Source organism: Protopterus annectens, chromosome 1.part0 (assembly GCF_019279795.1).
Source record: "Protopterus annectens isolate FY-2018-M chromosome 1.part0, PAN1.0, whole genome shotgun sequence".
In the NCBI taxonomy this organism is placed as follows: Eukaryota; Metazoa; Chordata; order Ceratodontiformes; family Protopteridae; genus Protopterus; species Protopterus annectens.
In genome coordinates, this window is record NC_056725.1 from 269,951,957 (window position 1) to 269,977,340 (window position 25,384).

Sequence of the window (25,384 nt, forward strand, 5' to 3'; positions counted from 1 at the left end):
GGTACATCCTTAGTCAGGTGGGACGTTTGTGATTCACTATTACTTGTCTCATTTGCATGGCATTGACTACTAATTTCTAGTTACCACGCTGAACACTGCCACAGACCCTTAGCAACCCTTGCATCTTGGTTGTGGTGTACCATGTATACCACTGAGTATTATGGTGAAATCATGATTTGTATTACATTGCAATTTTATGACATTTGTATATATTTTCTTTGTGTTCCTGTTTGCGCACACATGCCCTCCAGTTGTACTTTGCATTACTGTGGACATGACATTAAATGTTGTTTTTTAGGTGTTGTGCATCTTTATTTATGCCATTAGCTGTATATTTAGCCATTGGCATATGTTAACTTTGTAATACATGAGTCTGGTCTGCTTTCATAGCTCTGATGTTCTGTTTGGAGAAATATAAACCGTGTTTTTTGGTTTACATTTCTGTGGGCTTACGCTATGTCTGCACCACTTCATGAATCACTATGTACCTTCATTTGCATGGTGCGACACTGCGCATGGGGTGATTATCATACCTAAGCCGAGGGCTGTGCAGATCTGGCGTATGCTGGTAGTGCACGTGGAACTGGATCGTACCTGAATCGCTCGGTGGCCATGTTTGGCGTTATACTGCCTACGCTCTGCCTGCGCCTGGTGCAAGCTTCATGAATCCCTGGGTTAGTCTTTCTCATGGGAAATCCAACTGTCATCCCCTGGCATCATCATTAATATCCAGTAAAGCATTTATGTGTGAAGAATGAGCATAAATTCTTCCAAGATTAATCCCAAACCATACATGTCCACAGCAGATAGCTGGGTGATAACATTGTTACTGAACTGCACATTCACAGACACACCGACACAACTGAGTCTAAGGAGTAATGACTGAATTTGAGCAGACTACCTATGATCACAAGGTATATAGTACACTGCCTGAATTGCACTTGCCACATGAAATGTTGTTTTGCAGGGTCTATATTATTTCATCAAAAGCTTAATTGAGTGAATCACTAATCGTCAAACTCAAATCAGTGAAAGCTAAATGAAGCAAATGACCATTCCAGCCAAACCTTTCCTAGGGAAAAAAAAGGACAGCTACCGACTGGAACAAATACAACAAAATTTAAAAATCTGCGAAGTGGGGTCTTCACCCCCCACACACCCAACTGTGGTGGCCTCCAACCCCAAACCCCATAAGTATATATACCAACTCTGAGGTTGCACTACAGTGGAGAAAAGGGCAAATACCTAATGATGGCCTACCATGTCCTTTCCCTAAGAAATGTTTTGCTGAAATGATCATTTGCTTAACTGAGCATTCACTAAATAGGGTTTGATAAATAGCAATTCACTCAATTAAGCATTTGATGAAGTGATATAGACCCGTTTTGCAATTATGACAGTGCACATTTGTATGGATGACATCACTGTTTTTTAATACATTGATGTTCATCTAAAAGGTATTAAGGTGGTTTAAGTGCGCAATAGCACAACACAGCTACACATATTGCAAGCCATTAGAAGCTTTCTCTGTACAGTACAACGGACAAATACACATGCACATTAATCAGTAATTGTTGGATTCAAACCGCCTCCATCTGTATCTATGTATTCTAGAGAGCACAGTATCAACAGCCAGTGCCATAGGATAATACATACCACAACTATGATGTAGTTTACTTTTGATAGCCTGATGTAATCCTTGTGTTTCCAAAACTGGGTATTGCCTGGGCTGTCATAATGTGTACAATTATAGTGAGAGAATCCTCCCCTATTCCTTTTATCTCATACAAATTGTTTGCAACACAGTCATCTTATGTAATGGCTTCACATAGATGGAGTCTCACAGGTTTGTCAAAACTTCGACTGTGGCACATGAGATTCATGCAAATGTTATTAGTCAGTGGGCATACATAGCTTGGTGTTTAATTCTAGCACAAGACAACATTATACTAGTGTACAGACATTACACAAAACAACACTGCATTAAGTTATTGTTCTCAGTTTCTATTTTGGGGTAAGAAATATAAACTAATTTTGTAATTTTCTGTCTGTGAAACAGTTGTTCTGTGAATGTCTTGATGTGAGTGTTTCTCTCGTATATGCATTGAGTAATGATGTGTATAGCATATGTGCAAAGGTAGTGTGCGGTTCAGTTCTTTGACATAGTTCTTGTATAAAACAATAGGAACAGTCTCCTTTGCTCAGAAACATAGATATTCCTCTTTTCAGAGCCGCAAAACATTAAGATAGTTACCGTCTTGCTCATCATTATGACAAAATCATGCTGTTCAAATTATCATCAAATGTTCTTTATTACTTCACACATAAACTTAATTTATTTGTGAAAACATCCATTGATATGTTGTGTGACAGACACACAATACACAACTCTGTGGAATGTATAGTCTGACAGGCAGGGATTTGAATCAGGTCATACCTGCCTGTCCGATAAGTATGTCAGACAGAAGTGGTTTAAGCATAGAATGTTTTTATTGCACAGTCATAGGGCAGCTGTTCTCAGGCATCACCCTTCATGTCAGCATGCCCAGTATAACCATGTAATTGATGCACTCCATTTACTTTACTGCAGTGTCATCAGATCTGTTATCATTTGTAGCTTGTGTATTTTGAGTGTTATTATATTACAGTTTAGGATGTACATGATTGTAAAACACGTTTGTCTTCTACATGTTTCAAGGTAATATACCACCTTTCTATTGTTGCGAAATGACAACAAATGGAAAAAAAATATGCCCCTTTCTGATGTGCATGACACAACAGCTGTAGGGCTCATTTCTTCTTGTTTATACATGGTGAAGTGGAGCATACAGCACTGCTTTCAGTTATCACTCATACATTCACTGTATATACATGTCATATTCAATAACTGCAGTCTATGCATATATCCTCTAATGTATCCACTCTCCTGGCTAACTATTATCTCAGATTTGCAATGTGTCTCATTCACACCTATTGTTAGCATGTCCATTTTTAGTTATCTACATTGGTAAAGAATTTGGAGCAGGATTAATTATTTTTATATCAGTATAGATATATTTTTCTTAAAACATTTCTATGTGACATAATGAAATTTGACTGCATTAAATGTGTACATTTTCTCCATTTACCCTCCCCTCATGCAGTATTAACATTGTATTATGTGTCCATTCCCCCCATTTAATGTCTCCTGTGTCTTGTTTCTTGTATTCAACTTGCGCGCACTTCATATAAGCTGTCCGCGCATGCTTGCCTAATAGGTTTGCTTAGAGGCAAGCAGTTTTGTTTAGATTGTGTGCTTATGCTTCCCTGCACCATTTCATGGCTGCCAACACTGCTGCTGCTGTCCACAAAATGGTGCTTATAAATCCGTAAGCATGTTCAGCAGCATGCATATTCAATGAGTGCTGTTGCTCATCCTGCTAATGTGCTGTAATTGTGCAAACTTAGAGAAAAGTCTATCCCCTGGATTCACGAATCCTCCGTGTAAGAATTAATAAGTCTTACTCGGAGGCTGCAGTTGAACGGTATGATGTCAGCATGCCATGAATATGCATGAGGGCACACTGACTCAACCATAAGTCTTACACGGACCATGTAAGAAAGCAGGGGGCGTGTTGGTCTGCCGAGCAGTCTAAATGTCCACGCCACTGCAAGTGCTTCAAAAGTAGAAAAAGCACACACACAAGAGCGAGTCCGCTCAAATGTCCCTGCACCCAACACTACACTACCTGATATTGTAAACCCCTATCATAGTTCTAAAACGCAAAATATTAAATATATTTTTTTTAATTCTCAAAATAGCTGCCCGTATTTGCGCGTGTGTGCGCGGGTGTGCCCATTGCTTAGCTACAGTTAGCAATTCAGACATGGAAGAGCATAAGAAAGAATGTTTATGCAAGTCACACCAAATAGCAATAGCGTGATGGTAGAGCATTCACACAAAGAAGAGGCATTCAAGGTTCGAATCCCACCACTCCCCTTCGTATTTATGTTTTAAATCAGTATATGAAATAATACCTGACAAATATGTTTAAACATTACTAAAAAGCAGTGAAATGGCCAATGTATCAGTGAAGAAAATAAATATTTTAAAGGATCCTGATATAAAATTGCCTGCAGTTAAGCAGCGCTTCATCCAGAGCAATAGAGTTGCCAGTAGATTAATAGCGCTTTACCTAGCACAATAGAGGTGCCCACAGTTTAACAGCGCTTTACCCAGCACAATAGAGTTGCCAATAGTTCAATGGCGCTTTACCTAGCGCAATGTGTTTATGTGGACATGCACGCCACACCAACCCGGGCACCATAGGGAACCGAGGAGCAACGTAGAGCAAAGTTGCTTAAATGCAGCCACACCCCCTATCCTGTCTGGACAGTATGAAAATAAACTGAATGACAAGGTTCAAACCCAGGACTTTGTGCATCAGAAGCAAAGTACAGAACCACTAAACCATGACAACATAGGGGAAACATCCACTGTTAACATTCATATACTTACGAATGATAGTTTAACCATTACTAAGCAGGTCTGCAGTCAGCCGAGAATTTTACAAAATGGCCAATTACAAAAAAGTGCGGAAAATGCAGCATATTTAAGCCCCACAGGCGGGAATACATGCCATAACTGATTGTAGCTGACATCTGCAGTTAGAATGTCTGGTGTTGGAGAGGGAACACGCTTCCGAGCGCAGCATTGGGGCATCAAGGAGTCCAAATACATGGTTTGGCTCCTTGCCCACCGTCACGAGACAAGACTCCTGCAGGGCCAGTTCCAAGGGATGGAGTACAAGGCAGAGGCTTGGAACTGGTTAGTTCATGACCTCACCAGTGCCACAGGCATTCCTCAGACTGGTGAGCAGGTCCGTTACCACCATGCAGACCTGAAGAGACGAAAGAAGGACTGCCTGAACCAGTGGATACAGGAGGCCCGTGGGATGTGGGATGCCCCACAACTGAGTATGTAGCCATGGAATGCAGTATGTAAGAATTGATAATGGAGTATGTATAACGGATAGGTATGTCTCAGTATCCCCTCATTTACTTTACAGCTGCAGGTGACCATGCTATGAACCAGCAAGCCTATGCTGGTAGGCTGCAAAGGCTGCACCACCAGGCAGGTTAGTGATTATTCTGCATGTATTGTTATATAAAATATGGGAGAGAGCATGAAAGAAAGTGTAGTCCAATAATGCAGCCATAAAATTTCCTGAATAAGTCCTATGCATGTACTGTCAGATAAAAACGTCAAGAGAGGCAGAAAAAGAGTGTAGCAACCCATTAAGAAAGGTAACATATGTCTGGAATAATATCTCTGCAGGCACTGTCATATAAAACAAGTGAGTGAGCCTGAAAAAAGAATGTGCTAACCTATTAATAAAGGTATAATATGTCTTGAACATGTCTATCATATACACCGTTAAAACAAATAAAGGAGTGAGCCTGTGGAAAAGTGTGTAATGTCATTTAATAAAGTTCAAAAACCCAGAATGTGTCTATGTCACAGAGTCTGAAATGTTGTTGTACCCTTCATTATACAAACAGTACTGTTTGAAAAGGTACTGGCAACTCAGAGTTGTGCAGTTCCATATAAAGTGGGTGATGGAAGTGCTAGTAGCTGTGAAACATATATACAGTCCACAACAGTCAGTTACTGGCTGGCATGAATAAGTAAACCTGGCACATGTGTAGCATGTTATATTTTCCCCAAAAATGTGAGTGTGTGTCAAGAAATGCAGGGTTCTGTATAAATCGAAGTGAAAAGGTCATGTGAAAACATCCCAGATATGTAGATAAAGAAATAAAAATGCAATCAAGAAATATGTAGCAGTAACATCTGCATCCTGGGCAGTTAGTATGTCAGATATAGGTCAGGCATATATTGAACTAGCCAAACCCATTACACCACCTAATATATGGTGGCAAATGTAATAATACATGTAGGAGATATACACTTGCAGTCACTAGGAATGCAGTGTAGATGAAAAGGCCATTAAAAGATGTTAACTGAGGTATTTTCTACACCCTACTGTATGTGCATAAACCATGCAATTCTACACCTCAATGGGTATGTGTAATCTTAAATATTTGTTGGGACATATGTCTTACTGTTCTATAAATATTTGCATTCACATTGATGCATGTGCCCTGTTTGAACACCACAATCATGGTGGCCTGTTCAGAGGTTCATAGGTTCATAGATAAGTACTAGGCTATCAGCCCAAGGGCCTATGCAAGCCTAGCCAACAAGGTTCCCTGGCTTACGCCACTCAAGAAAGTTATTTTCCTGTGCCACTGACGAGCAGAGACACAGAAGTGATCCCCAGGGTGTATTTCCTATTTCCCATCCACTCATCAAGATTTTTCTTGAAGAGTGCTAATGAAGAACTTTGCTTGACATAGATGGGTAGCCTGTTCCAGAGTATGGGAAGTCTCTGGGAAAGGAATCTATCCCTCCAGCATGTCCTGTTTATTGTGGTGACAAGGTTTAGGTCCCTAGAGCATGTAGCTCGGAGGGATTGGGATTTCTTTAGGTGTAGTGTGTCCAACAGCTCTGAATTTGACATAGCTTTATACGTTAGGCAGAGATCACCTCTGAGTAGGCGATATGCTATGGAGTAAAGCTGGAGTTTTTTGAGGCAGTCAGTGTAGGGCATTTGTTTGAGGCCAGTAATCCTCTTTGTGAGGTACTTCTGTGGCCTTTCCAGCTGCTGCAGATGTCTTGTGAGGTACATTGCAAAAGGGGCATTGTACTCTATAATGGGTCTAATGAGTGTCTAGTAGAGGGGAATAATGATCTCTTTTTTCCTGGAGGAGAACCCTTTTATGATGAGGTGAGCCACATAGAAGGACTTCCTGACTACTGTGGTGATGTGATTATCAAAGGAGAGACTACTGTCCACCTGGGTCCCAAGGTCTCTTATCACGCATTTGGTGTTAAGTAGATTGCTGCCTATGTGGTAGTTCATGGGTACAGAGGTTTTACCAAAGGGGATGACACTGCACTTTTTGGCATTGAGCTTGAGGCCATGGCTCTGACACCAGGCATCTGTCTCAGAGAGGCCCTTCTGTAGGATGTTCACATCATTTCGGGACTTGACTATGGCTTCTAGTTTGCAGTCATCTGCGAACTTCATTAGCCAGAGGCCTTCTGTGTTAGCCTGTACTTCAGAGAAGTAGATACCAAACAGGAGCGGTCCCAGGACGGAACCCTGTGGTACTCCACTTGTCACTGGGTTGAGGTCAGATTTGGAGTCTGCAACTTTTACAGTGTGGGTTCTGTCAGTGAGCCAGTTGGGAACCCATCTTGTGATGTAGGGATTTATGCCTAGTTTATTGAGTTTAGCTATAATTCCAGAATGGGGGATGGTGTTGAAAGCCTTGGTGAGGTCAAGATAGGCTGTGTGAACCACTTTACCCTCATCTACGGCTTTGGTGACTGCCTCAAAGAAGTTGATCAGGTTCAGGAGGCATGATCTGCCTTTCACAAACCCAAACTGGGTGGGATCCAGAGTTTGGAGGTTACCAATGCCTTTGTTTATGAGTTCCATGATGATATGTTCCATGGCTTTGCAGACCAGGCTCATCAGGCTAATAGGTCTATAGTTCCTGGGATCAGTGGTGGCTCCCCCTTTGTGTAGTGGGATAACTGTTGCTGTGCACCATTCAGTGGGCACAAAGCCTGTTCTGAGGCTATTATTGAACATGGTGCTTAAGTGGGGAGCCAGTTAATTCTGAAGTTCGTGTAAAACGCAGCCTGGCATGTTGTCTGGTCCCATGGATGCTGTGTTTTTGGCTTTAGAGAGTGCAGCTTTCACCTGTGAAGTTGTGATTACAGGGACGCTGCATTCTTTCTGTATAGATATGGGCCCTTTAGGGGGTGAGGGGGGGGGGTAAAGTTAGCACTGAACCTATCTGCCAGGAAGTTGGCAATATCAGTTGGTTCTGTAATTTTCATGCCTTTGTGCTGTAACTCAGAACACATCTGGGTGTTGCCATTGAGATTCTTGACATAGCTATAGAACGCTTTGTGGTTGTCCTTCGAATTAGTGGCAATTATATTTTCGTAGCTAGCTTTGGAGGATCTTATAAGGGATCTCAGCTTCTTACTGAGGCTGACCAGGGAGCTCCTCCACTCATGGGATTTTACTCTCTTTTGCAACAGTTTCTTCCTTCTGTTGTACAGTTTGCTTATTGCAGGGGACCACCAGATTGGCTTCCTTTTTTGGAGGATAGCATCTTGGTTCTGTTTGGGATAGCATGATCCATGCACTCATGTAGGTGCTTATAGAGCGCATTTCTGTAAGATTCCGCAGTTGTAACTGTATTGTCCATCTGCATGGGTGTCATGAAGTTCACTACTTCTGTCTTAAGATGCATGAAGATGGCTTTGGAGAAATTTCTTACTGTGGTTTCCTTAATGGGGGGTGGGGGTGGGATGTGGATATTGAGGGTGATTAGCTTATGGTCGGATTGGACCAACGAGGAGCTGACTTCAGGTGTGGAACACCGGTCACTCATGTTGGTAATGACTATGTCTAGGATATTGTTGTCCCTGGTGGGGGCTTGGATAAGTTGATCTAGGGCATTGGAGATTATGAATTCCAGAAAGCGTTGTGCTAAGGAGTTAGTACATGTGTAGTTTTCCCAGTTAATGGTGGGGTGGTTGAAGTCGCCCATTATTAGGGTGTTTGGTTGAACCCTAATATTTTCCAGTACATCAAAAAAAGAGGAGTGGGAATCCTGGGGTATGGTGGGGGATCTGTAGCAAGCTACAATTTCGATTGCAGTTTTGCCAAGAGTTAGTTGCACTTGGATAACCTGCATTATGCTGAGCAACTAGCCTGGAGGTGTGGATATCCTTAATGAATATGGACACACCCCCACCTTTGGTGTTTCAGTCCAGGTTAGATGGCCGAAAAGTGTAATATGAGTTATAGCCTGGTAGTGCAGGGGTGCTCTCTGGAGCCTTGAACCAGATGTCAGTCACTGCACAGATATCGATGTTCTCCATTTTAAGGAGTGCCTCGAGTGAGTGCATTTTGAAATTTAGACTTCTAGCATTGAGTAGCATTACCCTCAGTTTTTGGGTACCAAAACATCATAACAAACATCCCTGCATGCTGTTGGAATAACCACTGTGGTTCAATATATGCATGTGTTATGATTGCTGTTCAACTGTTGTACCCTTGGTGTGTTGGGTTAATGGGAATATTATTGCATGCTGTTACAACTAATCTGGAATGCTGTTTTGTTTATGTTGTAATTAAACACACCTAATCACAGAATGTATGGGAAGGCCGGTCCCAGCGAACCCACCTGTCCCTCCTCAGCCGGTGAGTGCACTTGGCACCAGCAGGTCTGGTGCCCAGCCCGGGCTCCCCTCCTCCGTTGGTCCTGTGCCACCTTTGGGTGGAATCGCTGCAGGGGAAGGGGCTCGTCCCCCCATGCAAGCGTGGGTGGAGAAGGGCCACCTGTCACCCTTCGAAGGGTGTGGGCTGTGGTTTGTAGGGAGATCCAGCATACAGTCGCTAATCCCCTAAACCAGCTTGAGGCGAGAGTGGCGGGTCTCATGGGTGAGACTTCCCATCCTATGCAGCCCCCAGCACAGCCACCTTCTGGGCTGTGAAGGTTCAGTGGTGACTGCCCATGGGTTGGGATCTCAGTTCCACTGTTACCATCTGTGGGCTCATGGGCTTGCGATTTCCAAACATCCGACCCTGTCAATTGTGTTCAACCACCCCATGTGTCATACACCGCCCCTGTATGCATCTTGTCTGTCTTGTCTGTTTACCTTCCCAACCTACCTCCCCAGACATACCTACTTCCTCTACCTCACTTCCCACTCCCACCTGAAAAAAAAGGACAATCTGTACCCACAAAAAAATTATGCCCCATACATAGCTGCCCATTTTGCACACATGTCCATCAGACAAACATGTAAGCTGATAATTAGAATTGGCAGTACAACATACTTTGTTGTCCTCACCCCTCTCCCAGGGGTGGAAGGTTTCAAATTTCACTCCAAATTCATTGCATATGCACAGCTGTTGCTGTTAAAGAAATGGGCAGCTATGGACCTTCCCTACACCTGTCCTGCACATCCCGAGCTTATTTACCTACTGTCTGTCCCTCTTTGTGCCCCCTTTTTCACCACTTTCCTATCTCCCCATTTTCTTTTCTTTAAAAGAAATTAGCCCGGGGGTTAGCGGGAGTAAGCACTTTTAAGCAGTAGTAAGCGGGTTTAAGCGAGTGTGCGCATGTGTGCGCTTAGCTTAGTATTGCTAAGCGTCGTGCAAACCCATGCAAACCCACTTACAACTGCTTAAAAGTGCCTTAGTCACTCTATGGCAGGGCCCTTGTACTGCTCAGCAGAAAAATAAAATACCCCTGTCAGTCTCAAACCCCACACCTTGGACTCACAAGATTGCATGAAGTACCACTATGCCACAGGAGATATACAATAATGTTGTGCTGAAAGAAATATATCATACATTACAAAGAGTGAATGTAAAGGGAGAATATGAATGGCATAACACATATCTTGCTCTGTGGCCCTTAACCAGCAAGTGTTGTGGAATTGCATGGCATGACTGTGAAAATAGAACCAGCCATGCTAGTAGTGAATAATGTTACAGTAGCACCTTACAAACCCCACACTGTATCAGAGCAGGATAAACACTGGCATATTTGAATAAGTCAGAGACCAGACCTCCCAACTGTGACTGATTTACACGGATGTCCCTGATTTGCAAACAAATGTTAGCTGTGCCCCTCTGACTCCCTGTGAAATGTACTAACAGTAGGCAGAAAGGTGGTGAATCTCTCTTAATGAAAAATGTCAATAAATGAGAGTAGACACTGCTTGCACATCAGAAAAAGTGTAGTAATACATATGCTCCAAATCCCCCAAAGTCTCAACAGAAAAATATCTGAAATATATCACAGGTGTATCTCACTCATATGTACTTTTCCCTGAGGGTGTTCAAATATTAACTGAGAGTATATGAGGCATGGAAGTGTCAGAAACACACAGGCATATCAGCTTGTCTGCTGTTACACACTCAGCAAATAGCTGTAGAATGGATTCCACAAGCATGCCAGTATGTAGGAGTACACCACAGAAATATCAAAGGATGTAGCCATGTACTGCTAGCAACCACCTGTGACAATGCCATTGTTCAGGTGCTGAAAAGACTGGTGTGGTGCACAGTGAAAGGATGCTAGGCTAACCTCTGTCTACCATCTGGATATGTCCACAAGTGGGAGCTACTGAGACAGGCTACTAGCCTTTAAAGACTAACAGGTACACAGCAACTCTGCACGTTCAGTAAGATAAACAGCACACAATAATAAATAATGTTCTCCGCAGTTCTGCACCCCTACCCAAAAGTACCATATACCTGTGTAGTCAGGCACACCCACGGGTGTAGGTAGTCATACACAGTACTGAAATATGTCCAGTTGTCCTGAGCAGACTGTGCTAATGTCAACACAAACAAGCCATAAACTGTTCAGAAGTGAGTAACGTACTAATGACAGTATAACAGTTCACAAACAGTGCATGTGCCTGACATACATAATTGGTAGTACAACATACTTAGTTGTCCTCACCCCTCTCTCAGGGGTGGAAGGTTTCAAATTTCACTCCTAATGTATTGCATATGCACAGCTGTTGCTGGTAAAGAAACGGGCAGCGATGGGCCTTCCCCACACCCATCCTGTACAGCCCGAGCTAGTTTGCCTACTGTCCTGCCCTCTTTGTGCACCCTTTATCACCACATTCCTATCTCCCCATTTACTTTTCTGTCAAAGAAATGAGTGCAGGGTTAGCGAGAGTAAGCACTTGTAAACAGTAGTAGGCGGGTCTGCACCAGTGTGCACATGTGTGCACTTAGCTAAGCATTGCCAAGCGTTGCGCAAACCTGCTTACAACTGCTTAAAAGTGCCTTAGTCACTCTATGGCAGGGCCCTTGTTCTGCTCAGCAGCAAAATAAAATACCCTTGTCAGTCTCAAACCCCACACCTTGAACTCACCAGTCTGTATGAAGTTCCACTAAGCCACAGCAGATATACAATAGCTTGGTGCTGTAAGAAATATATCATGCATTACAATGAGTGAATGGAAAGGGAAAATAGGAAAGCCATAGGAACACATTGCAATAACTACTGTTGTATGCCAGTTAATTCTCTAATTCGAAAAGAAAGTGCATACCCCCATGTATCCAGTGTTAGCATTAGGAGGTGTGAGTAAACCTACACACTGAGAAGAGTGCACTGGAAGAAGCAACAGCCAGGTTTCAGTACAACATGCATATCACTGGCTACAACACTAGCTTCAGATATGATACATATACCAATCTTCTGACTGAGACAACAGTGTCCACAGCAAACAAGCATGGGCCCCACCTTGCACAACTGAAAGGGCTACGCCTACCTAACCTAGCATTTTATAGCAGTGTCCTGCAATCACAGTGAGTACTGAAATTACCACTCAACAGGCTGCATGCAATTACTAAATGGTGGGCACCAACTGGTGCAGAGGCCATCACATGCACATGTGCAGATACCTAGAAAAGCAGCCTGTACTTGCTGTCCACACATGCAATAATATTATTGCACCAACTGAGAGAGAGAGAGACAGACAGACAGACAGAGACAGACAGACAGACAGAGACAAACAGGCTGTAAGAGACAGTCACTGAAAAGAAAGACCAACACACAGAGGAAACCAAAACCAAAAAAAAAAAAAAAAAAGCAACACCTACAACAGACTGAGGTGAGGAATACAAAGGTAAGGTATGTAACAGATATGTATTTGCTGGCATCCGAATGAGGTGTCTGAAGGGTACTCTACATACTGTGAATCATCCATATGTGGCAGCAGTCCATATCTATATGTATATGCACATGTGCATATGGCAAGGGACATACTGCAACTGTTAGTGAAGGCTGGACATATATATGTTGTTGAAGGCTGTTATGTGCACATATGTATGTAGGTTGTAGTGTGTGGCATTGCAGACAGCAACCAGTGCCGGTATATGTCATGTGGTGGTTAAACGCTGTGGGACTGAGCTACAGGCAGTGAGGCCTGCTACAACTATACAGCCTGAGGACAGCAAAATGCATTCTGCACAACACTGTGCAATATTATTACATAACTGTATGTCTCACAACTTTTGCATAATTGACATCCACACCATGAGAGGTGGGCAGTATATGTGCTTACATTTGCATCTATATGTACAAGACTGGACATATACATGTATGTGTGTATATATATATATATATATATATATATATATATATATATATATATATATATGTATATATATATATATATATATATATATATATATATATATATATATATATATATATATGGATTCACTTCATAACACTGAAACTTCAAAATACTGAAAATGACAAAACTTCATAATACTGAAGACCAAAATACTGAAAGCTCAAAATACTGAATACTCAAAACACTGAAACTCAAAATACTGAAAGCACATATTATGCGTAAACTCAGCTTAAACAACATAAATCATAGCAATTTCTACCAAATATATGCAGGGGGGCAAGCCCCCCTGCACCCCCCCATACCCCCTTCTAATTATATATATCTACTCCAAGATTGCACACTATGGGGGGTGCAGGGGGCTTGCCCCCCTGCATATATTTGGTAGACATTGTTATGATTTATGTTTAAACTCAGTTTATGCATAATATGTGTTTTCAGTATTTCGAGTTTCAGTATTTTGAGTTTTCAAGATTTTGAAGTTTTAGTATTTTGGTTTCAGTGTTTTGAGTTTCAGTATTTTGATATTTCAATGTTATGAAGTGAATCTATATATATATATATATATATATATATATATATATATATATATATATATCTATATGTGTGTGTGTGTGTGTGCATAGTTTCAGTATTTTGATATTTCAATGTTATGAAGTGAATCCATATATATATGTATATATATATATATATATATATATATATATATATATGTGTGTGTGTATATATATATATATATATATATATATATATATATATATATATATATGTGGATTCACTTCATAACATTGAAATATCAAAATACTGAAACTCAAAACACTGAAACCAAAATACTGAAACTTCAAAATCTTGAAAACTCAAAATACTGAAACTCAAAATACTGAAAACACATATTATGTGCAAACTCAGTTTAAACAACATAAATCATAACAATTTCTACCAAATATATGCAGGGGTGTGGGCTGCCCCCCTGCTAATTAAATATATCAACTCCAAGATTGCACATAGTGTAGTTAAGTGCAATCTTGGAGTAGATATATATAATTAGCAGTGGGTGTGGGGGGTGCAGGGGGGCTTGCCCCCTGCATATATTTGGTAGAAATTGCTATGATTTATGTTGTTTAAGCTGAGTTTACGCATAATATCTGCTTTCAGTATTTTGAGTTTCAGTGTTTTTAGTATTCAGTATTTTGAGCTTTCAGTATTTTGGTCTTCAGTATTATGAAGTTTTGTCATTTTCAGTATTTTGAAGTTTCAGTGTTATGAAGTGAATCCATATATATATATATATATATATATATATATATATATATATATATATATACATATGGATCACCTTTAAAACCTCAAAATCGCATTTGCCCGACACACTAATGACCGACACCAAAAGACCGACAACAAAAAACGCCGACAACGCAAAACACCGAAAACCATTACAACACACTACACGTAAACAACACAGTACACTACATAACATATGCACTATCCCTAACCCAAACCCTAAGGTCCGACACTACCGCACACTTACCCTACCTGCACCCTAACCCTAACTCACTTACCCACCCCTAAACCCACAGTCCCTCACTATCGCACACACACCCTACCTGCACCCTAACCCTAACTCACTTAACCCACCCCTAACCCACAGTCCCTCACTATCGCACACACACCCTACCTGCACCCTAACCCTAACTCACTTAACCCACCCTAACCCACAGTCCCTCACTATCTTTACACACCCTACATGCACCCTAACCCTAACTCACTTAACCCACCCTAACCCACAGTCCCTCACTATCGCACACTTACCTGTCCGCTCCCTAACACTACATCCCTCACTCGATCCACTTACCGAGTCCGTCGGGTTCTCACCTTGTCGGTCATCTGCGTTGTCGGTATTCTCGTCCCGTCGGATTCCGTGTCGAGACAAACGCGATTCGAGGTTTTAAAGGTGACCCATATATATATATATATATATATATATATATATATATATATATATATATATATATATATATATATATAGACATATATTGATATGTATAGATATGTATAGTTATCAATAGCTATGTATAGATATGTATATATATATATATATATATATATATATATATATATATATATATATATATATATTTACACACACACACACACACACACACACACACACACACATATATATATATATATATATATATATATATATATATATATAGAGAGAGAGAGAGAGAGAGAGAGGGAGACACGGGGTCATACGTACTGCAACAGGTGCCTGTTGACGAAGACATGAACTGAACACCAGTGTTGGTACTGCAGTGCCATACCCCATTCCAAAACAATTTACCCAATAACTACCACATAGGTGGTAGCCTGCCTATCACTGAAGGTGTCAGAAGTGAACATGGGACACAGGTGGACAGTAGCCTCCCCTTTGATAATCACAGTGCCACACTAGTCTTGTAATCTGTCTATATGGTACGTGTCATCACAAAAGGTGTGACATCTAGGGAAATATGGGTCAGTGTTCCCCTCTACTCATCACAATACCCCATGTGGTATGTACCTCACATGACAACTACAGCAAGTGGAAAGGCCACAGACATACCTCACAAAGAGTAATACTGCCCTCAAACGCATGCCCTATGCACACTGACTCACAAAACCACAGCTAGAGTGCGTTGCATACCGCCCACCCAGAGGTTACCTCTGCCGGACATATAGAGGTATGTCACACCTATAGCAGTTGGCCAACCACAATGTCAACACCTCACAATCCCTCATGGCTACATGACCTAGAGCCCTAATCCTCGCCACCTCACTAAACAGCACATGCTGGAGGTACAGGTTCCTATCCACAAATATGCCATACTCTGGACTAAACCACCCAGCATTAACAAACAAGGCTCCTCATTAGCAGATGTCATACATACCCCTGATGATTGTTTGGGAGATAGGTAATATGCCCTGGGAGTCACCTCTGTGTATCCTGTTTACAGGATCAAGTGAAATCACATTACATGTGTGTCAAAGGCCAGGGGGCATATGGCTAGGCGGCACTAGGCCGTAGGGCCAATAGCATATTACCTAACTATGACACAATGCACACACACATGTACTCAGTGCAATACCTGCTATGTGAGGTGGAATGAGTGTGACAGTGAATGTGTGCAAGGTCTGTAAAGGTGTGATAGCTTAGTGTGAGTTTTTTTCTGTCATGGTAGTTTGTGTCCTAGGTGTGAGGCCAGAGAAAGATGTGTTAGTTATTGGGATGCAGACATAGTAGGATGGCATATGTTGTGACGTAGTTCCTTGTGTACAACTGTGGTGTCCCATTGTAGGCTGAAGCAATACATGTATGCTCAGTAAGTGGTACTGCTGATGAATCCAGTTCACATATGAACTGTTGTACTACCTGAAGCTGTAGGCCTAAACAGCACAGTATGGTGCATGTTCACATTCCCTGGTAACACAGTCTTGTGTCTTTCCTGTAATGTGCACAGATTACATACCTCAGGCATAGGCATCTGTAAGTAGGGGCACACAGTACTGTAAGGTACACAGGTAATGCTCATCTGTGTCGGCATACATTTGTGTGTTGAATGTATGTCTGATGTGTGTGTAATGATGCCTGTACTATGCCCACACTCACATGTGTGTTACAGGCTATGTGTGTGTACCTAGCAACATGTATACTGTGTTACATCAGTATGCCAGCTATATTAACAACCGTGCACATACGTTAGATAGGGGTATGGCATCATCGTCTAGGGTGGTTTACTGGTAATACTGTAAATGTACTTTACATTCAATGCATTGGATGACATACGTCTTCATGCATTAGCTTGATATATACCCCCGTGGCAAGGTTGTGCATTGTATCCCAAACAGTGTGCCGAGTACCAGTGTATACTGGTTTGTTATATGGAGTGTGGCAGGCACTGTCAGCCAGTTGTGGGCTGAGCACTGATATGTGGTATTGAATGTGTGTATCCTCTGACAGACAAACAGATGCTATATATGGCAGTTAAGTAATATCTGTACTTAATTATCTTAAGTGTGACACATGACTTGCTCACACATATCATTTAATCATCTTCCAGGGTTATGGCTCATCAACGCAATCCATCATATACAGCTGCGGAGGAACAGGAAATACATAACAGCCTGGTGCAGCACTATACACTGCTGTTTGCCAGGGCCAGCCAGCACCAGCATGAGTGTACTGCACTGTGGCAAGACTATATTCGTTGGGTAAATGACATAGGCATGCATAACCGGACATATGAGCAGGTACGCCATCACTGCAGTGATTTAATTAGACATGGCGTGCATCTGATATCCATAGACAACAGCTTGCCACAGGTGGTGGGGCGGCCATACATTCCCCCCCTCACTAGAGTGGAGGAACTGCTCCTAAGCATGGTGGCTCCTGGCCTACAGCAGCAACAGCATCACACATGTGTCATCATGGAGGCCGGAGCCACCCAGCATGATGACATAGAGCATGCAGGTAATATGCCCTAGCTGTAGACTACTGTTACCTGTATTGTTAGAATATGCATATGTGAGATGTGTACTGTGTGTTCAGCAGTTGTGCTTCCCATTGTGGTCAATACAGATATTTGGAATAGTATCTGTACACCTGTGACTGTTGACTGTTGTTCTACTGCAGTTTAGCACACTCACAGTAGCAATGCCACAGTTGTGGCCACTGACAAACTGTGTCATATTCATGTAGGTCCCTCTGGTGTGACAGCAGGGCAGATGATATATGCTGGTGAGTGTGTTAACACTTCAGTATTGGTAATGACATGTGCATGTCATAGGCGAGGTGTAGGCTATGTACACGTAACACACCTACACATAATGCATGCTGTTTATGTTTGCTGTGAGACATTAAACATCTCAGTTAAGTCAGTAGCTGCCTCAATCACATGCAATGCACAGAGCAGCAAACACATTTGTGGCAACACTGTAGTGCACATTGGATATGCATAGTTGCTACAGCTGTACACAACAGAACACGTTTATCATACGCAGTGCATGAAAACATGCTACATTTGGCATTACCACACACCCACTGTAAGGTCACACTTCAGTATCCCACATGTCATGCACACACGCTTGAAGTACCTCAGGGGTAGAAGCCAACCATGGGGTTGTGCAACATTTTTCAACACATAACACAGTCATGTTAGGCAATGCTCCCTCTTGGGCACCTCACACATCCATGTTCAAAGTGGCTATGTAATTGTGAACGTAGCCACGGCACTGCAGTTCTGGTACAGCATGCTAGGTGGTGGTCTTGCACACATTAGTAGCTGTGAGTGACCACAAGATGCATGATGATGATGGCACAGGTTACTACACCCCATCCGGGTACAGTGACCACAGTACTACTCAGGAAAGTCATCGCTGTGCTCCTCAATGTTGTGTGTGTACAAACATCTGCACCTATACACAATATGCATAGCATGTTGTGTGTGTGCTTACATATGCCAGTATACACAATATGCACAGCAGTCGCCATCCGAACAAAGTGTCACATATATGTCATGGAATGCTAGTGGGTGTATAGGTCACATGACAGACATTGGGTATTTGTGGTGTTTAATGTTGCAGTTGTGTAGCATGCCATGCCATGGCTGGCACCGACATATCTGCAATATGTCCCACACTCACCATAATCACTGTACACTGGCCATGTCAAGCATTGGGATTCCTTCACGTCAACATGCACCACTCATCCCGTGTGTGTACATAGCATGCATGTGCTACACCTGTGCCTACTATTATCTGCTATGGACACAGACACTGTACTCAGACATGGAAATCTATGTGTCACACAGATGACACATGCAGCCATGGCATGTATACCTGTGAGTGATGATGCACAGGGCATTGCAGAGCTGATGATACTTGCACAGCAATGTTGTGTCCAGGTACACATTGTGTTCCAGGGTGTAGCCAATCACTGAACAACTACACAGTTGCATCAAAGACATGTACACTTCCATGAAATTGGGGCGTCTACACTTGCACTGCATGGTCTTGTGCAACACATATTATGCATGCTGACACATGTGTGGTGACTGTTTGCCTTGTGATACTGACACCCACCTTCACCCACTATAGAGTATGTGTTGGATTGCTGGTGTGTGAGTGTATGTGCTGTAGTGAGGAATGTATATGTGTGCATGTGTGCATGTGTGCATGTGTTCATGTGTTCATGAGTGCATGTGTGCATGTGTGCATGTGTTCATGTGTGCATGTGTGCATGCATCATGTGCAGACTGTAAAGTGTGTTTCCTGTCTTCTTCTCACAGGAGCTGAGTTAGGGGTGGCCGAAAGCAGCAGGGAACTTGAAGCCACTGCCACGAATAGTGGTGATGATGAGACAGGTATTGTGATGGCACAGGAAGGTTTGACAGGGTCTGTCGTTGGTCCGCCAATCGACAGCACACAGCGTTCAACCCCATCTATGCACACACTCATACTTAGGTTCTTAGATTCTTAGGTTCTTAGATTAGTACTAGGCTAACTGCCCTTGTGAGCCATTTTAAGCCTAGCCATTTATCCCCTGTGAGATTCAAACCCTGTAACTTGTGTTTGTAAGGCAAACACCTTAACCATTAGGCCACCCTCCCAATACTGTCAATACATCCCTCACCACCAATGGCCATAGGCGAGGGACAGCATACAGTTGGCATTGACCGGGAGAGTGTGGTACCTATGGCACTTGCATCCCCTCACAGCAGCCATAGCCGGATTCCTGGAACGGTACCACATAGTCGGAGGCCCAGGGGTTCTTAGGGAAGCACCGCTCATCATATTGCCCCTGGCAGATGTGCCATCACAGGTCTTACAACGTCCAGTATGTTCCAGGCTGTAATGCAGGCTAAGGCACATATGGAACGGTACACCAGACAGGGACTTAGGGTGCAGAGGGCCCATTACACTGCTATCAATGACAGCATCCGTGACCTTGCCGGTGCCATCTGGAATTACACCGAGGTCATTGATAGACATTGTGGGGAGACAGTAGCTGCCCTCCACAATATGTCTTCCATGAGCCAGGACTGTGCGGGACTGTTGCGATGTCACCGCGGGCACATGGCAGCAACAGCTGGCAGTGGTCACGGTCGGCCCACACTTCTCAGCTGCTCCAGTAGTGGCTGGGGCTGGCCTGTTCATTGACCATCCCAATAGACCATGTGCACGTGGCTCTGGACAGTCCCAGCAGGGACATGGGTCCAGTCATCATACCTCTTCCACTGATGACAGTACCCAGTCGGGGTTGGTACCCGATACTGTCCATAGCACCCCTGCCAGGCACATGTACTGTGTCCATGGCCAGAGACAGTGATCTGTACAGCCTAGCAGGTACAGTCTGTGGCTGTCCCACAAACTACCATATATAGCAGCCACATAATGGAGCTGTGCGCATGCAGACACACACACACCAACCAAACAACTAGGGCTCACACATACACACACACATTATATCAATTTTGGCCCATGCTGTACTGTTTTCCCTCACACACACACACACACACACACACACACACACACACACTTACACACACAGACATGTCGATTGGATGGGTCAATGTCAGGGTGACATTATAGCAGTGTAGAAATATTAGCACGTTGTCAACAGGAAAGTGTAATGACATCCTTGTAGGTATTTTTGAGCAGGCATTATGCATCACAGCTCTGATTGTCAATGTAGCATTGTTTACACCACTGTTAGGTCTGTGTATGTATTGTCCACCCATGTGCCACTTGGCTGAAGTGTACTGTGTTTCCAGCATCTGTTAGTGAGTGGACAGTACGTGTGTGATGTGTGCAGTACAGATTAGCAAGTGTACACTTGTGAACATGGTGGGTGCGCACTGTCTGCATGTACGTGCATGGTGGACACATGGGACATGTGGCATACCCTCTTGTACACATTGTTAACATCTCATAGTAACTTTCAATGGCCAGTATGCATTCTACTACAGTGATGTACTAACATGGGTCCAGATTTGTGTATGACATGGGTTGACACTATGCTGTGGGTGATACTGTTAATATCTGTCAATGATTTGCAGTCTGGTAGTATACACGTCCTCAACAGCATGACTATAAGCAATCATTGGATGATATCCTGACAAATGACACACAGTTGTTGTTGGGTACTCAGTAACAGTTGGAACCTTCTGGTACTATACTCGAATGCTAACCAGTGGTATTGACTGCCACCCATTCCTGAGACCACACCTGTTTGGCATATAGCCCCTTTAGGTACATGCAAACACACTAGAGATGTGTCCTTCCACATCTGGGAATGCATGCATTGGCCTACAATGCATTCCCTGGATGGGACGCATATCCTACTCAAGGGTATCATACAGACAGATACCTGTTGTCTGATACATGCTGTATAGCAGTACGCCGGCTATGGCATAGTCATCCACATTTACTATACATACTATCCAGTCAGTACCACATTGATGGTAGACCTCAACATGTATGTTAGGTACCAATGTGTACATACAGCCTCATGTTATGTCATGTGTCCCTTGGTATCCACATATCCATAGGAATTGTGGAGTCCCTCGGTGTATCACATAAGACATTAGAGGCCTGAATGCATATCCACAAGGCAGTTGTACACCTGTACAGACTGTCCATTATTGACAGTCATTGTGTATGAACATGTCTGACATATACCCCAGGCATATACCCTCGCTCACACTACTCTTTAGTAACTGTCATGGGTTTGTGTGGCACAGATGACCTTGGCCACAGATCACAACAGTGGACAGCCTTGCCACATGCCTACATATGTGACCTACGATCTGAGAAGCAGCGGCACAACCTGTCAATGGAAACAGATTTATTCATGGGTTATGCAGGCTTCACACCTATGTACTGATCGAGGAGACATGTACACATATATATTTGCCAAGCAGATACCTGATTTGTTCAATGCACTTACTGTTTTAATCATAATATGTCCTAACATAGTAAAACCAAAACCCACACCACATTGACCAACAGTGACACACACACTGCCAGTGTTTCTTGGATTCAAACCCCTACCTAACTACGTTATGATACTAGTAAAAGACGCATTAACATGGTGCGCTATTTGCTTTACTAGCTGGTTTCCCTTCTCCGTCTGTATTTGTAGGATGGTGACATCATCAGACTTTCCAAAGAGGAATGTACCTCTTTTAGTGAGTTTTCCCAGTCTCCAAAAAGGGCACACCTTTTAAAGGAAACTGCACACATCATCCAGCCTCACTCACTGTCAGTGTTTGCAAGATTCAAACCCCTACCTAACTGCTATCATACTAGTGAGAGAGACACGCATTAACACAGCATGCTGTTTGCTTTACTGGCTGGTTTCCCTTCTCCTGCTGTATTTGTAGGATGGTGATATCATCAGACTTTCCAAAGAGGAATGCACCTCTTTTAGTGAGTTTTCCCAGTCTCCAAAAAGGGAGCACCTCTCAAAGGAAACTGCACACATATACACAACCCCCACCCTCACACACACACTGTCATTTTTGCAGGATTCAAACCCCTACCTAATTATGTTATGATACTAGAGAGAGACGCATTAACACGGCGCGCTATTTGCTTTACTGGCTGTTTTCTTTCTCCTGCTGTATTTGTAGGATGGTGACATCATCAGACTTTCCAAAGAGGAATGTACCTCTTTTAGTGAGTTTTCCCAGTCTCCAAAAAGGGAACACCTCTCAAAGGAACCTGCACTCATACACACACACTTATACAATCACTGTCAGTGTTTGCAGGATTCAAAACCCTACCTAGCTATGTTATGATATTAGAGAGAGAGAGAGAGAGAGACGCATTAACATGGCATGCTATTTGCTTTACTGGCTAGCTTTCCTTCTCCTGCTGTATTTATAGGATGGTGACATCATCAGACTGGACATGGTGATGTGTGTACACTTTGTTTTATGCCATTCCAGGAATGGTCCATGTGGGTCAGCAGGTATCAACAGCTTGAACAAGACCTCATAATCCTTACCTTGTGTGATCTATCTGTGGACACATTGACATTCCGTCATATGTCAACACATATTTATGCAGAGCTTGTTGGTTTTGTGGATACTACATGTGTCTGGGATGTTGATAAAGGGCTATTCAAAGTCTATGTGAGACATGTGTAGATGTGTTCTGTGATGTATGTCCTGGGTGGCTGCCTTGCAAACAGTCTAGCATGTGTGGGAACCATGATCTGCACATGAACATACCACAGTTGGCAGGGTTGTGTGTATGTCAGCTTCTAATAGCTCTGTTTATGACTGCAACCATGATGGACTCCATGACCTTGCAGATCAGACTTCATAGGTGTATTGGACTTGACTTCCCATGGTGTGTTGTGCACCAGCACTTGTGGGGAGTGCCATATGTTGCTGTAACACAATCAATGGTTCCACATACTGTGTAGGGGGTGAGGCTCAGCTGACTGTTCAGGTGCAGGATCTGTTTGTTCTGTAGTTTGTGCATGACACATATTGGGAATTAATGTATTCCACTTGCTGCCATGCTTTTGGCATTGGGGGTAGCTGCTCATCCATTCTACATGTGATATCTCCTGGTATGATGATATGGACTATTGTCAGTGGGAGGTGGGTATGTACATATGGGCCTGTCTGTCAGGATGTCGGCATTGTCAGTCAGGTACAGTTGGCCCTGACTCAGGACATATATGGGTGTACATTGCTATTTATGACATAGCTGAAGGAGGTGTCATGATTCAGTCTGGACTGCTTCTCAGCTACTCTTTACAAAACACCAACGAACATGAGCACTAATCCCTGTTATACTCTTTTACACACTTAACACCATACTGATCCTTTGCGATCAGGCTACAGAGTATGTCATCATAATATCCTGGCATGTCCAGGGGTCGGTTTTGTGTGTACTCTCCAGTCCAGCTGGCGAATATTATGATATTGACACAATATCACATCTGCTTCATGTACAGACACAACCCTCTCCTCCACCCGACAAACTCAGACATATGTGTGTGAGATGCACCTATATAGACATACAGGGTGCTGAACTCTCTCAACCCATGACTGGCAGAGTCTATCAGGTGGTGAAGGTAACCACATACACCACATATCAGTCTCACATATCCTCTAGCGACAGCTCTCAAACCACATTATCACACATAGACATACTCAGATTATGTAAATGAACTCTACCTAAGCAGCAGAGACCTCCAAAGCAGACACACACACAACTGCTATCCCACTACAATACCCACATATCACATAGTTCACAATGTCAGTGTGCCACACAGTCACTGCCCTTCAGGCTAAACAACACACTTAATACACTTGTAATAGGTGACACTTATTGTCAGAAACACTGATGTACCACTCACCAGCCCAAACAAGGGAATAGTCATTTTGGGCTGTCTGTCGGGTGCCAGGATCTGCCACATAACACATGCAGTCAGGTCACTCCAAAGCAAGTACAGGACTGGCATCATCATTGTCCATGCTGGTGCATAAAACCTCAGACATTACTCCCTGGACCACTTGACATGATACATGGAGGAACACTCTGATCATGTAGCCCAGGCCAGTATGACCTTGACCTTGTCTAGCATCTTACACCCACCAATTATGATGTCACAGTATACAGACTAACATATCATGTTTAACAGTTGCGTAACAAATTTGTTTCATTCGTGGAGGATACAGTGTCTGTCAGCCTGTGGTGACATGCTCAACATGCCACGTAGCTTCACTATGGACAGCTTGCACCTGTCACCCTTGGACTTTGGAATGCTGGCTAAGTTTCTTGCTATCACCATAGTGCCTTATTTAAGCAGGGCTCAAAAGACAAACCCACCTCCATAGACATTACAGGTTAAATGAAACTAAGGGTAATGTTGCTCAACACCTGATGTGTTACCCTCATATTGTGGCCACTCAGGACTCTCCTCAGTATGGAGGATAATGATATCTGTGCACTAACAGATGCCTGGTTCAGGCCCACTTATGCACAGCAACACTACCAGGTTATGTTTCATACAATGCTTTCTGA